At 37.8% G+C, this 18,228-nt stretch overlaps 1 protein-coding gene across 1 annotated transcript in view; it reads right to left on the minus strand.

The window, feature by feature from the left end:
* Nucleotides 1-18,228, minus strand: part of LOC124265309 (myosin light chain kinase, smooth muscle-like) — a 44,550-nt gene that overhangs the window by 17,623 nt on the left and 8,699 nt on the right. Inside the window, 1 exon segment of the mRNA XM_046700101.1 lies at nucleotides 15,074-15,283. The gene's annotated coding sequence lies outside the window, so the exon portion shown is untranslated.

Genomic DNA, 18,228 nt, shown 5'->3' on the forward strand with positions numbered 1-18,228 from the left:
AAGCTACCCCACTGCCCCAATTCCAAAAGAAGACTATGTGGGTGAGTGAGTGAATGAGAGAGAGAGAGATGGGGTTAGGTGGTTGTAAAAAACACAGCATTGCAAGACTGTTCCATATTGGATTTCCTATCATAATATGTCTTAGGTCATAATATTATATATTTATATGATATTATTATTTTCATGAGTGAGTGTGTTTTACTTAATGTCACTTAAAACAAAGTTTCAGTTATATCATAGCATGTGAGGTAGATGGAGGAAAGAGTCATGTAATGGAGGTCTTGGCTATACATGGGTATCATGCTGGCAAACCCACAAACGATCAGGGTGAAACTAACATTCAAACCCGTGATTACAGTAATCTGCTGAAGTAAGGGACACAACTCTGTATTACAAACTGCAGCAACTTAGACAACTGAGCCACCCTGTGTCTACCATGTGACTGGCAAGTTCAAGTAGATTCTTGCCAAAGAGGGGCGGTGGGTAGCATAGTGGTTAAAGCGTTCGCTCATCACGCTGAAGACCCGGGTCCGATTCCCCACATTGGTACAACGTGTGAATCACATTTCTGGTTTCCCCTGCAGTGATATTGCTGGAATATTGCTAAAAGCAGTGTAAAACCCAACTCACTCACTCACTCACTCTAACCAAAGAAGGACCGTTTCTTTCACAGCTGCGGGGAATACTGTCAATAATAAATGTTTTCCCCTGTATTTCTGTTATCATTTCCTTCTCACATATTCATAAGAACAAATTACAAATAATCATTAAACACAGTTTCTTTCATCATTACAGGAACAATTTTTTTATCAATGCCTACATAAAACAAATTGAAACACATACTTATCACAGGACACGCCATCAAGTTGAATATAAATGTCAAATGAATATGTGAAAAAAATACTTACAAATTGGAGACACTAAAACATTTCTGCTTCTAGAGAGAACTGATCCTTGGCAAGTTTAACCTTGAATTCTAGTATCCAACTATTATGAATGAGCCGCCACATCAGCATCAAGCTCAAAGAAGATATGTTATCAAGAAAATATTACTTGATCTAGCCAACACCTGCTGATGGACGGAGCTACTTGCCTGCAACTATTTATATTATCTGTTTAGAGTTGAGAGGGATGGAGGTTTAATATAGAGGGGCCAGGGTCAATCAGGTCACCATGTATATAGATATGACAGCTGCTATCAGTCCACTCACAAAACACCAGTATCAAGCTTGGGGGCTGAGACACTATTATAAATCTTGTGTACTATATATATTTGTTGCCATGATGCTAGTATCTGAGGATGGTTTCCCTGCCATAGGTTTGATGGCAGTAGATTGCAAGTAGTCAAAACATTATCAGTTTAGAAGATGTTTGATCCCATCCATTTCCTGTTCACATAAATTAACTTCAGTGATTGTTTGTTTTCTTTTAAATTTAAAATCAGAATAGAAATTGTGAAATGAACCGAATCCATGCTCCATGTCAAAAGGTCACCGTAAAACATATTTGTTTTTGCCAAGAGATGTGAGTAAGTGAGTGAGTTTGGTTGTATGTCGCACTCAGCAATATTCCAGCTATATGGCAGCAGTCTGTAAATAAACGCAACTGGGATACGATGACATGTGTCAACCAAGTCAGCGTGCCTGACCACCCGATCCCGTAAGTCGCCTCTTATGACTAGCAGGGTTACTGAAGATCCGGATCTTCACGGTGTCTTATCTAATGACATGACATCAGAATACAGAAATGTACCCTAAACAAAGTCAAAATACAGAAATGTACCAGGTACCCTTGATGGGGAATAAGTCGATATTCCACAACCAAAAAAACAAAACTGTATGTAGTTATTCCCGTTCAACCGTTTGTGTGTGGTATTGTTCATTGTGAAATATTTGTAAAGGTGTAAGCTCTTTTCATACCTGGGGTACATATCTGTAGTACCCGTGCCGACAGAGACCCCTTCAGCGTACTTTAGCATTAGTCTGTGTATTTTGCTATGGCATATATGGAACAAACTCTGTAGACTTCTGCATATCCTCAGAAAATGTTCATCCCTGCTTGCCATACATGCATTTTTTTCCAATACAATATGGTCTTGCCTAACGATATTCCACATATTACTTTCTTCACAAGCCTCTTGATATTTCACATCGTCGGCTCTCCTGGAGCTATGCCCATGCACAGAAGATAATGTATACTCACAAGCAAAAGTAACTATTATGGCATTGTGATTTAGAAACACATAACAAATTCAGTCAAAAGTTCATCATGTTTCAATATAAAAAAGGATGTAAGTTCAATATATTAAAAAAATAAAATAATTTCAATTTGTAATTCTTAAAAGCTAGTAGTGATGTGATGTTTATATTTCACTAAATACATACCAACATGGTATTGGGCTATGCTGGTGTCATCAAGGGATTTCATGTACACAGAACTTGATCAAGCTGTATCACGATTCAATACCTTTTCACAATAGTGAGTGAGTGAGTATGGTTTTATGCAGCTTTTTAGCAATATTCCAGCAATATCATGGCGGGGGACACCAGAAATGGGCTTCACACATTGTACCTATGAGGGGATTGGAACCCTGGCTTCAGCGTGAAGAGCGAAAGCTTTAACCACTAGGGTACCCCACCGCCCCCTTTTCACAATAAGTTACTGTTAAAGCTAAAGATGGGATATGAGTGTGTTTGTTGTGTATATTTACTCACATACATTGATCCACATATCTATTTAAATCAAATCATTAAATTACTATCAGTATCCACATTCAGTCATACTGGTAAAATGGCATAGCACTTGCCTAGGCAAAGCATGGGGCAGATAGCTTTGAGCAAAAGTCTACTATTTTCCCCGCCAATAAAATGGCATAATTCCTTCTTGAAATGAGTTACACGGTAAGTGAGTTAAGAGTTATAATCACATCAGCAATATTTCAGCCATAGCATGCGTGACTCCTTCTTGAAACAGCAGCAGCAGCAACAGCAATAAAACATGTAGGTCATGAACATTTCACTTCTAAATGTATATTCAGTTCAATAAAAACACTGTATATCCCAAAGCAAGACAAAACCAAAAAAGACAAAACTATATATGACCTTGTGATTCTATGAAAGACAAAAGTACCAGGCCAATGAGTTGGGCTTTACATCACATCAGCATTATTCCAGCCATATAGTGACGAGTCAGGCCTACTCAGTGTAACAGCCTATTCAGTGTCACAAATTTGCATAGTGTATTAGAGAAATCGAGAAAGCTTTTGATTTTTGCATTGGAAACAAACTCAATCCTCATTTTACCTTGTTAAGGCCAGACCAATTTTATTTCTTGTTTTACGGATTTTTGTCCTCAGAAAACCTAAAGATTGGATAAAAAATAAAAAATAAAAATACCAGTCAAAGTAATATTCCATCTAAATACTCAAAGTATGTTACTTTTGGCAATCTGTGAAGTGTATATGGGGCAAAAAAAACAATCTCAAAACAAAATTTCTTGTATGTTTACATTCTTGGCCAATAAAAACATTAGGATTTTATTTTTAGAGCGGGGAAAGTACTTCTTATTTTTTTTCTTATTCTTGAAAAAATATGACAGGCGGATCCGTAAAACAAGAAATAGCATTGGTCTGACCTAACAGGAAAATAACATAGGCATAAAATATGAACATAAATTTTGTTATAATGCTTAAAGTAACATATAGAAAATCTTTTGTGAGAGTCTGCAGTGATTGGAATTAAATTCAACTTACACAAAATCTAGGTTTTAATTCAGTACTGTTTTGAACAAGAAGTTTATTTATTTGATATATAACTACCACATCTAACAATTACTAGCCAAACATGTCACCATCATTCAACACCGAATTTCATTACACAATTCAAACATTCAGAATAATAAATCAAATTAGTAACTTAAATTTCAAAACAACTATTTATATCAGACAATGCCAGACACTTTCTGCCAAGTTCCTCAAGAAAACAAAACCTGTTTTCAGAAAAAAGAAAGGAAATTGAGAAACTGTTAACACGTCTCATTTAACAAAACTGACTGAAGCACACAATGAACAGTTTGACAGAAATACGTTTCAATAATTTACCATGTCACTGGTACTGTGTTTTAAAGGCACAATGGAAAAACAGGCATCCACCCAATAATGTCTAAATCTGTATGATAGTACCATAGACATAATGATAATCACTGAGAAAAATGTATTAAACACGAAAGCTCTATGTACAGATGGTGGCTCATTCCCACTTTTCCATGAATGCCTTTAAAATTTACCACCATACATATTTCCCGAACTATTTGGACTTCAGAAAATTAGGTGATTGCTACCTCTCTTATGTTTTCTTACTGATGACCTAAGATCATAAATATTGCCTAACTATTGCCTAACAAGCTACCAACACAATAAAATTATATGAACTTCTGGTTTGGGGACAGTATGCCTTTAAACTAAATATTCAAGGTTTTTACAATTATCTGAATAGTGACCTTGACCTTTTGGTAACTGCTACCAAGTGTCAGGATTGGGAAGTAGAAATACAACAGTAACTGTCAAAAATTATACAAACATTTGTCATAACAGCCACAAAACTGACCTTGACCTTTGAGAGACTGACAACATCTCGCTCACAACATTATTCCCCCCCCACTGCATGTACAAACAGGATCTACAGGGCAAAATATAACCATTGATTTACATGGTACTTGGGCCAGATTTGTATGCAAACATACAGACACATGCAAATATATAGTTTTACATTTTACAGAAGCCTTAACACTAACCTTGAACATTGACCTTATCTAGGCCAAAACTTTTTCAGAGCAGGATTAAACCCAGTCTAGAGAAATCATACACCAAGTCTAATGGAAAAAGGTTATAATACTTTTTAAAAAATGTAATCAAGAACATCGCAATGTGTTGTATCTTCCTCAAGACCTTGGTTCTAAACACTCTTATAAAATTTACCCAAGAAGGAGCAAAGTTGGCGCTGCTACAGAAAGCCAAGTGATTGTCTCTATGATGTAACATGCTATGTCTGGCATGAATGTGTTACCTACACTTCTGTCTAGCATCAACATGTTATTAACACCTCTGTATACCTGACAGTGCAGGGACGTCTAGCATCAGATAGGTGACCTCAAGTTCCCCTGGGTGTTGTGAGTGGTAATCCCACGTGATCACCAAAGGTATCATATGATCACTAATGAGGACCACCTCTAGCTCTAGCCATCAATGTCTACAAGACAGTTACACAATCCTTTTGACGGGGTTCAACCTTTTCAGTTCCTTTGAACAAATAAATGTGGTTTGGGACCATTTGCACAAGAAGATGCAACAAATGTTCAAATGTTCTGTAAACTCTTTTCCACTTCTTTTATCCATTAAAGGTTGGCATGCACAAACCCAGCAGCCAAAGAATAGTTAATATGAAACGCTTGCATAAACAAACACTGGAAATGTTCTTATATACATAAATGTTGCTGATTATGTAAGTGATTATTTTCGTTTGATGTATCCTATCATCATGAATTGAAATCTAAATCTATGCAATAACATGTATTTAAGCAATAAACCTCTTCCTCTCAGTTGGTTCCATTGTCTGTGAAATACAAGCTACCTCTGCAAAGTCATTAGTTCTGTACACATGAACATGAATGGCAAATTCTTTATTTGAATTCCAGAATTTGCAATGACACTTTCTGCAGACTTGCAGTCAAATACTGGCTTCTTAACAGGTGTTGATAAATACCTGAATGCATTGTTATGCTGAAGGGGTTATTGTCAGCACAGGTGCTACAGATATGTATACAGAAATGTACCCTTAACAAAATTAAAACATGGAAACATACAGGACAAGTCCATTCGGCATAGTACCTAGGGTATGTTTTTGTATTTTAATTTTGGCTAGGGTACATATCTGTAATACCAGTGCCGACAACAACTCTTTCAGCCATAGTTATGTTTTGAAAAGGTTAAAACAGCTAAATGTCATTGTCTACTTACAGTTCTAATAAAGAATAATATCTTTATAATATAACCAAGTCAAATGTGCCAGTGTCACTTAAAACATTGTGAAATAAGTAAGTCGAAGTTTCTCCATAGATATTATTTCAAAATTTGATATTTAAATGTTATTCATGATGTGCTCATGTTTTTACTGAGGGGATTTTGGTCATTTTTCTGGGAATAATGGTGGGAAAATGTTATTCTGATGTGTTAAATATTGAGGTTACGTAATTGTTTGTTGATTGTTTGTTTGTTTGTTAGCGCTGCACCCAGGCAGCAGTGTTGGAGCTTTATGATGATGGTGGCCTGTACATAATCGAGTCTGGACCAGACAATACAGTGATTGACATCATGAGCATGGATCTGAACAATTGGGATACGATGACAAGCGTCAGACAAGTCAATGATCCTGGCCACCAATCCCTTTAGTCACCTCTTACAGTAAGACTGATTCTAACCCGGATTTTCTTGGGCTGTTAGTCTAGTATCATTAGGATGGTGAATGTTATTATTCAAGGAGCCTTGAGCATGCACTAGTGCGTGGATATGTGTGCTGTATAAATATCCAATAATAATAAACCATACTGGATTGATGTATGTTAGTATTGTATGTAGAAAATCCATATAAAATTATGAGTACTCCTGACTTATAAATCTCTTAAATTCCATTTGTCTTACCATTTTCCTTTATTCCCCTCAACACAGATAACAGAAACCTCCCTAATCTGGCTCCTAGTGCAGATATCTAGCTGTGTGAACAGTAATGATGACGGCCCAAAACTCAACAGCATATTTCACAAATATTCAGGAAATTAAACTTAACAGATGTTGCATTTATTTTACCATGCCAGATGAATTTTTTCAGATTTGACATTGAGAGTGTTACTACTGTAGCTTTGGTTGAAGGTTACAAGACCCAGTCACAGCAGTTTCATGGTAATCTTATCATAAGACTGAGCCCAGTTTCTATAAAAGCGTATAACGTTAGTGTTGAGACGATGTCCCATGGGTATAGCTAATGAGTGATACCAATATATGTACTTATACTGATAGCTATATATGCTTATCTGTATGGTAGATATTTTTTCATATTGGGTTTCATGGAAGAAGTGGTTCTGCTTACAGATGCTTCTTACATGACCCCAAAATTCTGAAAAACATTTCAACGTTTCTAATGAATATAAACGCCTGGATACAAATTTACAAGAAAAATTATTTTCAAAACAGTTATCCTAGCCTTACTCAATACATACTAATGATATAATCACAATTGTACAATCGACTTTGCATTTAGCAGAGATTTCTAATGGATGTGGAATGGCTTTGGCGCTTCTATTTTAATTTTCGAAAGGGTAGTACAGTAAAGTATGTTTATAACAAACATGCTCATAACAAACTAATGGACATACCAAACATTTGTTTATTCCAACCACTGGCTGTATATGGTCATTTAACAAATTATGGATAAAATTAGTGGTATCTTTGAGTTTACTGTCATTTTAATAAAAAATAATCAATATGATATCAAAACGAATAGTGTCTATTCTTTAACACTTTTTAATTTAGCACATAGCCATACAACAGAATGAAGGTCAAATCCAAATGAAACCACCTGGAGGTACGCCTTAACCCATGGCATACGAGTTCTTCTAAAACATAGCACAAAAATAATAAATAAACAAGTGTGCCCACAGAAAATACCGAGCCTTATACTGATATCATCTGTCAGCAATTGAATCAATTTTAGGAAAGGTGAACAAAATGAATTTTAATCATAATTCTTGATAGCACAATTTTACCTTGTATTTTTGTTATAAATCCTTGTAAAATTCGGTCCGAAAAGGAAGAGAAAATTCCAAGAAAACAACAGTGGTTGTAAGAACGTCAAAATACCAAGTACAGTGCTGTAGGAGGATGAAATGGTCGGGAAAAAACCCTCACGGAATCTTACCTGATACCGTTTGACATCATCAATGGTATATCCTGACCCATGGCATTTTCCGCAGCCATATGTATGCAATAGTCGCTCCCTAACTGGTGGTGGCCATCTTGGTTACCATAGCAATGCTGCCCATCTATCCTGATACCATGCCAAAGATGACATAGCTGGCTTTCATTACAGAAAGACTCTTTATTTGGACATATTATTATTTATCTTCACAGTAAATAAGAATGTTTTTGAAATTATGTAAGCAAACAACTGGTTCTATATTTGCAAAACGTGTACCGATGCCACTTTGTATCCAAGGAAACTCCACCTAGCAACAAGGCTGATCAGATCGACAGGAGGGCTACTTGTATGTGTTCTGTGGCCAAAGTATTGCTGAGTGTAAGATTTCTGTCTGATATCAAAATAGGATTTGGTCTTGAGAATACCATACAGTGAGATTCTTCCCAGCCCAGATGGCAGACAGCTGGTTGATAAACCCAATATCTCCCTTCCTTCCCATGTTGGGGGGATTGTACATGCGCATCCAATAACATATAACCTTGTCTTGAACATCAACCTTCATAACTGTTAATACATGAATATTACTACATGAAAATTGGCATCTAAATATCTAAAAATCAAAAACAAAATGTATCAAACTATTTCCTTATGAAGATATGCTACCTTCAAACTATAAGTGAGTGAGTATGGTTTTACGCTGCATTTAGCAATATTCTAGCAATATCATGGCAGGGGACACCAGAAATGGGCGTCACACACTGTACCCTTATGGGGAATTGAACCCGGGTCTTCAGGGTGATGAGCGAACGCTTAACAACTACTAGCGACATTACAGCCCCTCAAAACTATAAGGACTTGCTTGAGAAAGAATAAGAGATAAGTATAACATACATATTTTTAAATTGTTTAGGGCTGCAGTAGTTGCAGTGTTAGTCCAATCAGTTTACCCAATTTGTTAAGATAGCTATGACAGGGCAAAGGTAACTGTCAACCTCTGCAAGGTCGCAATATGATTATTACTAGATTTTAATGAACGTTATGACAAAATGTGAGGAAAGAGGCATTTCACTTTTCATATTTCATTTAACTGATATATATGACTGATGTGATTCATATCTTGACTATTCTATTCCTAACACAAACATTTGATCTGAATGTCATTCTTTGATCACCAATAACAGCAGAAATGTAAATTGAGAATTTGCCATCGTCTCCTGCTTATAGCAAAAATCAAAGCAACTGATGTAGGTATCTGTAAGGGCAATGTAATCATATGTGGCAAGGTGTTAAAAAGAGAGGTTGGTAAGCATAAAATCAAATATATAATTCATTTGTTATTGCCCAAAATGAAAATTTAATTTAGCACTAAGTCAGTTTATTACGAAAACTAAATTTCATCTCATGGGGTAAAGAATTATTTAGCGTTAAACTTAACAGTTAATTTTTTTAATTTTCTCCCAAAACATGTACTTTTTTCACTGAAACAATTTCAAGAAACACGGTACCAAAGGTATCACTGAAATATCCCTTGTCCCTAGTTACTCCCTTAATTCAGGTATGACATCAAACTAAACGTTTTCTCCACAGATGAGATAGTCCAGCAGCTGCTAATCAAGAAGACACTGTCTGAGTTATAAAAACAGTGCCATATTTTGCCTCCTATGTGAATGAAACCGACATGTTTGTTTATCAACGCTCGACAGAACCCTGAAAACATCATTACACCAGAAAGTGTTCATGTAATCAATATATGCTCAATATATAGAGGTAGTTGTTGAGCATGTTCCAAGCTGAGAAGTCTCCCAGCTGCTATCTTCCAGGCAACTGTTTCTCATTGTATGTAGGTGAGAGTACTTCAGTCAGTGCTGGGTATGTTACGTTGGCGTTGGGTGGTTAGTTTCTCTGTTATCTTAGAAAAGCAACATGCCTTGGTTAGGCAGTAAGGTCAAAGGTCACAATGATGGGTGCCAGGAAATACTAGAATCTGACCAACAAGTTTGGAACTTATGTTTTCCGCTTTGCTGTAAAGAATTTATTTCAATACTATCTTAATTATACTAAAAATACTGAAAGAATATAAATATATCTTCAGACTGTATGAATTAATTTACTGGATGACATTACAATATTGTGTACCATAATTTGTACAGACTGTTTGTCAAAGAATTGTCTTAATGTACAAGTTCCTCAATATGCGAATCGATTAATAATTGGCCAGAGTTAGCTCCCACACCCAAATCATTCAAATAATAGTGTTCTTTCAGTTGTGGGAATGTTAAATAGGTATAAACTCTACCTCAATGTCAAACACCTAACTCACACCTACTGCTTCATGAAAAAGGGTTCATGGCCAGTCCATATTCCAAAACACATCCCTATTCACTTTGATCAAATGCTACCCAAACCTTGCCTCCTTTTCACCCCTAAGCTGCCCTTGCCCCTAGAAAACCATGACAACCAGACAACCCTTACCAACAGGTTGTCCTTAACTCCAGACTCCCCTTACATCCAGATTGCCTTAGATTCAGACTCCCTTTGCCCCTTGAGTCTCTTACAACCAGACTCCCCTTACATCCAGACTCCCTCTACCACTTGAGTCTCTTACAACCAGACTCCCCTTACATCCAGACTCCCTCTACTCCTTGAGTCTCTTACAACCAGACTCCCCTTACATCCAGACTCCCCTTACACCCAGACTCCCCTTTCACTAGACCCTTGACTCTCTTACAACCAGACTCCCCTTACATTCAGAATCTCAGACTCCCTCTACCCCTTGAGTCTCTTACAATCAGACTCCCCTTACAACCAGCCTCCCCTTACACCCAGACTCCCTTTACACTTGAGTCTCTTACAACCAGACTCACCCAGACAGCCCTAATCACCCAGACTCCCTTACACCCAGACTCCCTTACACCCAGACTCCCCTAATCACCAGACTCCCCTTACACCCAGACTCCCCTTATCACTAGACTCCCCTTACACCCAGACTCCTCTCTCCTACACCCAGACTCCCTTATCACCAGACTCCACTCCCCTTACATCCAGAATCCCTTAACCCTTGACTCTCTTACAACCAGACTCCCTTTACACCCAGACTCCCCTTACCCCTTGAGTCACTTACAGACTCCCATTACACCCAGACTCCCTTATCACCAGACTCCCCTTATCACCAGACTCCCCTTACACCCAGACTCCCTTTACACTAGACTTCTCTTACAACCAGACTCCCCTTACACCCAGACTTCCCTTATCACCAGACTCCCCTTACACCCAGACTCCCCTTACACCAGACTCCCCTTATCACCAGACTCCCCTTCACACTAGACTCCCCTTACACCCAGACTCCCTAATCACCAGACTCCCCTTACACCCAGACTCCCTTTCACCCAGACACCACCCAGACTCTCTTACAACCAGACTCCCACCCAGACTCCCTTACACCAGACTCTATCCCAGACTCCCATACACCAGACTCCCCTTATTACCAGACTCCCCATACACCCAGACTCCCCTAATCACCAGACTCCACTTACACCCAGACTCCCCTAATCACCAGACTCCCATACACCCAGACTCCCCTTATCACCAGACTCCACATACACCCAGACTCCCCTTATCACTAGACTCCACTTACACCCAGACTCCCCTTATCACCAGACTCCCCACCCAGACTATTTAGAATCCCTTTACACCCTTGACTGCCCTTATCACCAGACTCCCCTTACATCCAGACTCTCCTAATCACCAGACTCCCCTTACATTCCAGACTCCCCCCTTACATCCAGACTCCCTTACAACCAGACTACCCTTACAAACCAGACTCCCCTTACATCCAGACTCCCTTAAACACCAGACTACCCTTACACCCAGACTCCCCTTACATCCAGAATCCCTTTCCACTTGAGTCTCTTACAACCAGACTCCCCTTACATCAGACAGCCCTAATCACCAGACTCTCCTTATACCCAGACTCCCCTTACATCCAGACTCCCTTATCACCAGACTCCCCATACACCCAGACTCTCCTAATCACCAGACTCCCCTTACACCCAGGCTCCCCTTACATCCAGACTCCCTTTACCCCTTGAGTCTCTTACAACCAGACTCCCCTTACACCCAGACTCCCCTTAAAACCAGCCTCCACTTATCACCAGACTCTCCTTACACCCAGAATCCCTTTACCCCTTGAGTCTCCTAATCATCAGACTCTCCTTACACCCAGACCCCCCTTAGATCCAGACCCTATTAAAAGGTAAACACAAAGAAAAAGTTCCACAAACAGTGATATGTGGAATCGAACCTAGGATTTTTGTGTGTGACAAACAAATTATCCATTAGTTTATTCTATAGCCCTCTATAAGTGGGAAATGTTCTCATAAATCTGTATGTATATATGGATGCTTCTGCTCAACCACACTGAGTCACACACTGCTTCCACCTCCTTCAGATCAACACTGCTCAGCTGGGGCCTCCCAGAGACACAAACAAGTAAATGTCATCACTGACACTCTCCGATACCTTGCCAAATCTGACTGCAACATCACAACACTTACATGCATTGGTCCCTAAACATGAGGTGCACGTGTGGTATTTTTATTGTACATCTTTTATCATGTTGTTAATGATAGCTATATTTTCAGTTTCAAGTCATATTGGTTGCCAAGAATCAACAAATAGACTTCATTGTGCTCAACGAGCATGAAAGAAATTACATGTGGCCATTAAGGATTCGGACTGAAGAGAAAATATATCTACTGACATCAAATACTTTGGAGCTGTGTTATTTGTTTGCAGATTCATTGCTGAATAGTTTTCACATGTGGCCTTTGTCCTGACTAACTGTCTATCAAACACAAGTGAAAATTACCTCTGGAAAATGTTTCAAAAGGATCCTAAAGTTTTCATCACCTTGCTTCCAATCTTCATCACTGGAAACAACATCACTTGATCTTTTCTTTGCAATTACAATGTCCCAATAGGTAAATTACACAGAACAGACTTTATAACTGATTTAAATAATCATCAACCCTAAAAATGAAAACTGGTAACAAATATATTTGAAAAAACTGATGTCCTATATTCTGCCAGATCTACCACACTAACACTGCTTTACACCCAAGAACACACAGATAAGTTCTTGAGGAAAATCTGTTTTATATTTTTTTCACACCTACCACAACAGGGTTTTCAAATTAAAATTCTGAAAATCAGGAAATCATAAAAGTCTGGCCTTATAGATATTAACAATCTTCATTGGAAGACCTACTCTCCACAGATGACCACAGGTTTTCAAATGGAAAAGAACATCACATGTGTCTTTAGCAATTTTCAGTAAAGTATTCAAACATATGTATAAATAAATACTAAAATTCTTGAAAAAATAATTCCTGTATTGTATTTTGTTATGGAATGAGTTAATTGTTTAGCAGTGTAATCAGTTGTTCATTCTAAATCAATTCTGGTGGGTTCAAACCTTGTTCTAACATATAGATCACACATGTGCAGTACACATCAATATTTCATGAGAGGTTGAAAATGTTTAAACTTGATTTATTGCATGATTACAAAAACTAATAAATGGTCTGACATGTTGTCCTATTTCAGACATCTTATTTAACCAGATTGCCATAGATTTGAAAAGTCTAATTGGTGGATAATTACAGCATATACTTGAAACCATTTGGATAACAGGTTACTTGTCTCAAACGGTGAAGTAAAATATCATGAAAATCCCATATGTGTTTCTCATTTGAAAAGCATCATCTTCAAAATTCATCCACATAAATATTATTGATGTACCCGAGTTTTAGCTGAATTGTGCACATGATGTCGAATCTGGATCAGGTAAACAGATTTGACAATACAAGAAATTACCCAAATTTTCGGAGAACAAAGTGACACCTATGTACCACTGTCTTCCATAGTAACCATCAATCTGTCATTTACATGGTTGTTTAAACCAGTTAACTTGAATCATCTTGTATGTACATGTTTGATGGAAATGTTTAAAAGTTTATGTTAGCTAATCCTGTTCATTGACTGACATTATTCAGCTCAACCACCAAATTCAGTTCATTCTCTAATTCACTCATTTACTCACCCAAAGAATTGTGTTCATTTTCCAATCTCACTTTCTCATCCACCTTATTCAGCTCATTCACTCACCAATCTTATTTTCCTCAACCACTTCATATCATTATCTTTCTAATTCACCTCACCAACTTCCCACAAGATCACCAACCAAATTCACCCATCCACCTTAATTCAGCTCTTCCACCTTTTTCACTGATCTACCTCATTCTTTCATCTACTTTATAACTCATCAAACCTATTTCAGCTCATTCAGATCATTTATACATCTAATTCCACTCATCCACTGATCTAATTCCACTCATCCACTGATCTAATTCCACTCATCCACTGATCTAATTCCACTCATCCACTGATCCAATTCAGTTCATTTACTCTTTTAATTCACTCCATTCACTTCTCTAATTCACTTCATTTAGTTCAAACTCATCTATTTATTCATCAAATACAGCTCATTCACTTGTCAAAATCAGCTAATTCACTCATCAATCCATTTCACTCACCTCATGCACTCATTCCACTGTGCACCTAATCCACATATTCCCCTAACAAAGTATTGAGTTGTGTTGATGTCAAGATTTGGTAAATAGTAAATTAATAGAAGAAAACAATAATATTATTAAGTATGCAGGCTATTTCACACTGTTTATATTATGCAACAGTTAGTATGTGATGTAAACCTACACAACACGATATAATCAAATGTAAACATACAAACAACACCCACCAAACAGATCTGTTTATAAAATAAAATACTGTTAACCTTTCAAGAAGTGGGGCGGTGGGGTAGCCTAATGGTTAAAGCGTTGGCTCGTCACCCCGAAGACCCGGGTTCGAATCTCCACATGGGCACAATGTGTGAAGCCCATTTCTGGTGTCCCCCGCCGTGATGTTGCTGAAATATTGCTGAAAGCGGCGTAAAACCAAACTCAGTCAGTCAGTTTCAAGAAGTACAATAAACCAGAACTGAAAAATAATTCATCAGTTACATAATTACAATAAAATTAATTCCTTACCTTAGAGGTGTATGTACATCCCCCTATGTCCGAAAGCCCCTGGTTCCCCAGACGACAGATGGATGTCGCTACTGGCCAGGATATAAAGGATTGTATTGCACAATTCACTTCTTTACTCCGATCCAGATTCCTGAAAGCTCTTGTCTGAATCAGCGCCAAATCTTTGGCAGGCCCTGACATTCGTCCAGTGAGGAACCGATCAGCCCCAATCTGAAGGAAAAGATTGGTCGTGTAATAGAAGACACACGCACATGCTTAACACTGGCTAGCAGTATGGGGTAATACGCAATGTCGAGGAACATTTAGATGTTGGGTCACGGATATCTTGGGGAAAATACAACACGAGAAGTAGTTAATATTACCGCTTGTGAGTGAAATCATATTAAATATTATCTATGAGAAATGTTGCTCAATTTATTCACTATTAGTTGATCTGTTAATTACATTTACCTTGTTTATGCTACGTAAGATAAATCACAACACCACTTCAGCTTAGGTTGATTTATCAAACCAGGTGTGACCTTCATGAGGATAAAGGTTAAGTTAGGTATGTTTTGCTTTTACATTCCGCTTTGTTATTTTTACAGTAATTATGCTCAGAAGTAGGTCAGTAGGATAATAATTGGCTTTGTCAGCTTAAGTGATTTTCATTCTCCCTTCAGGGTCCTTCTTATGCAAGCTGTGAGGTGTTTTATCACACATTTATGTAGTGTGGACTTAATGTTTAAAGGGAACCTCATTAAAAATATTTATGGATTTTTGTGAAAGATATGATATTGTTTGGGCACAGCTTCGAAACCTTTTGTTTCTGTGATGAAAATCTAGCATCGGACATCTACAGCAGTTTAACATAAACTACAGGGGTTGAAAAAATTACATCACAATTGTTTCAGATAATGTACATGTCCAGTGAAAAACTGATTCAGGAATGGCAGACAGTGCTGAAGGTGTAAGATGTTTAGGATAATTCATACTGAGATTCCCAATCTAGTCATCAGCCAAAACATTACTTGTGACAATTTAATGTCTATTCTCTGTTAAAGAGAAACAATGAAAACTACTTACAAGAAGATTTTTTTTTTAAACCCCATTTATTCATGTCAGTGGAGACAGGGTGCACATAATTATATAAAACTATACCTTATCATGAAGGAAAACAAAGGATGTTCAATGTGGACAAAACCAGTAGTATATATTGCTTGCTTGACAAAAATGTATTTATTGTTTTTGTTATTGAAGGCCAGTAGTATCCGGTTTTCATCAAACTTAATTTTTTACAATATACATTATTATGTCTGTGTCTAAAATGATTTTACATTGAGGCAACTTGTATGAAGTTATCCATTCTCCAACGCTGAGGATTGGTGAAGATCCGGGTTAGAATTGATCTTCCGTACCCCATGCTTGTGGTAACTGGTGACTAACGGGATCGGGTGGTCAGACTCACTGACTTGGTTGACACATGTCATAGGTTCCCAATTGCATAGATTGATGCTCATGCTGTTGATCACTGGATTGTCTGGTCCAGACTCTATTATTTAGAGACTGCCGCCATATAGCTGGAATATTGCTGAGTAAAACTAAACTCACTCACTCACTCCAACACTGAGGCAGGTAACACACCACAAGAGCAACCACCCAGTGATGAGAAGCTATCACTAACGAGGAGTAGGTGTTTTTCTGATGCTGCGATTACTGAATGGTTGATATATAGGCATCAGCTACATGGTACCAGCTACATCACTTAGTAATTAACACCATGGCACTGCAGTTGCCACACTGCCCTACTGTACAACACTGATAACAGACTTTCCCTCATTTACACTGAACTTTTTGCCATGCTTCCATTGCCAAGCTTATTATCATATTGTTGAAACAGAAGTGTCACAGATTCTTAAACGTGGGTGTAAGGCGTTCGCATCCCAGCTTTTTTGGACACCATGCATGCTAACCTGTTTCAGTTTATCATAAGTTACTGTTCACTTGGTGGTGTGGATCTATACTGCCTCCAGGACAGGATTATCTCACTCTGATGAGGAAAACATTGCAAATGCCATTTGATCAGCTGCATTCTTCCTATTGTCTTACTTGGGAGGTGAAATGAAGGTGATTGGTTAATTATCTCCCCTTGTTGGTTGCTTCATATGCAAAACATGGTTTTGAGTGAGTGAGTGAGTTTAGTTTTACGCCGCACTCAGCAATATTCCAGCTATATGTCGGCAGTCTGTAAATAATCGAGTCTTGACCAGACAATCCAGTGATCAACAGCATGAGCATCGATCTGCACAATTGGGAACCGATGACATGTGTCAACCAAGTCAGTGAGCCTGACGATCCCATTAGTCGCCTCTTACGACAAGCATAGTTGCCTTTTGTGGCAAGCATGGGTTGCTGAAGACCTATTCTACCCCGGATCTTCACAGGTCTCATGGTTTTGAAAATCCACCAAAATGTCATCATTGCAATAAAACATTTGGAATTGTACAAACATGAGTCTATCAAAGCTAGGAATCTGAGATAAGTTTTACTCATTCTTTTACCAAACCGATTTAAATAGCACCTGTCAGAACAGATGCCAAAAATATTCAAATGGCAATAAATATTTCTTGATCCAAAACAACCTTCAGATATTGCAACTTTAATTCTCAATATTATGCAACCTGCACAAATAACCTCCCCTTAACTAACTTCTGTACCAATATGACAGTAATCTTTATAAGCACATATTAAAAATATTTAACAATATCAACATGACAATCTATATTTGTGTGTGCATATTACTGATTATATACAGATTAAATAAGTTTAGTTTCATTCACCTTCAAACTAAGTCTGTTTGCTACCACTGGTTTTGGTATGGATTTAAGAACTTTTCCCCTATGTGTCAATATTTCTAAGCACAAGGAATGCTTTTTGCTACAAATATGGTAAGAATACCTTGAGGAACTTGATATCCAATAACATCTTTGGTGGTCAACTATTATCTGGCCAACCAACCATTATATTGTTGAAGGAAAGGGTTCTAACTAGAACAGCCAGACACAGTGTACTTTAGAGGATGATCTTTAACAACATCATGGTGCTGTATTCAGTGTGATTACCACTTAAAACTAATACCTTACAACTTCTTCAACTACAGCTAACTGCTTGAATAA

Source organism: Haliotis rubra, unplaced genomic scaffold (assembly GCF_003918875.1).
Source record: "Haliotis rubra isolate DU_JTF1 unplaced genomic scaffold, ASM391887v1 Scf97, whole genome shotgun sequence".
NCBI classification, from domain to species: domain Eukaryota; kingdom Metazoa; phylum Mollusca; class Gastropoda; order Lepetellida; family Haliotidae; genus Haliotis; species Haliotis rubra.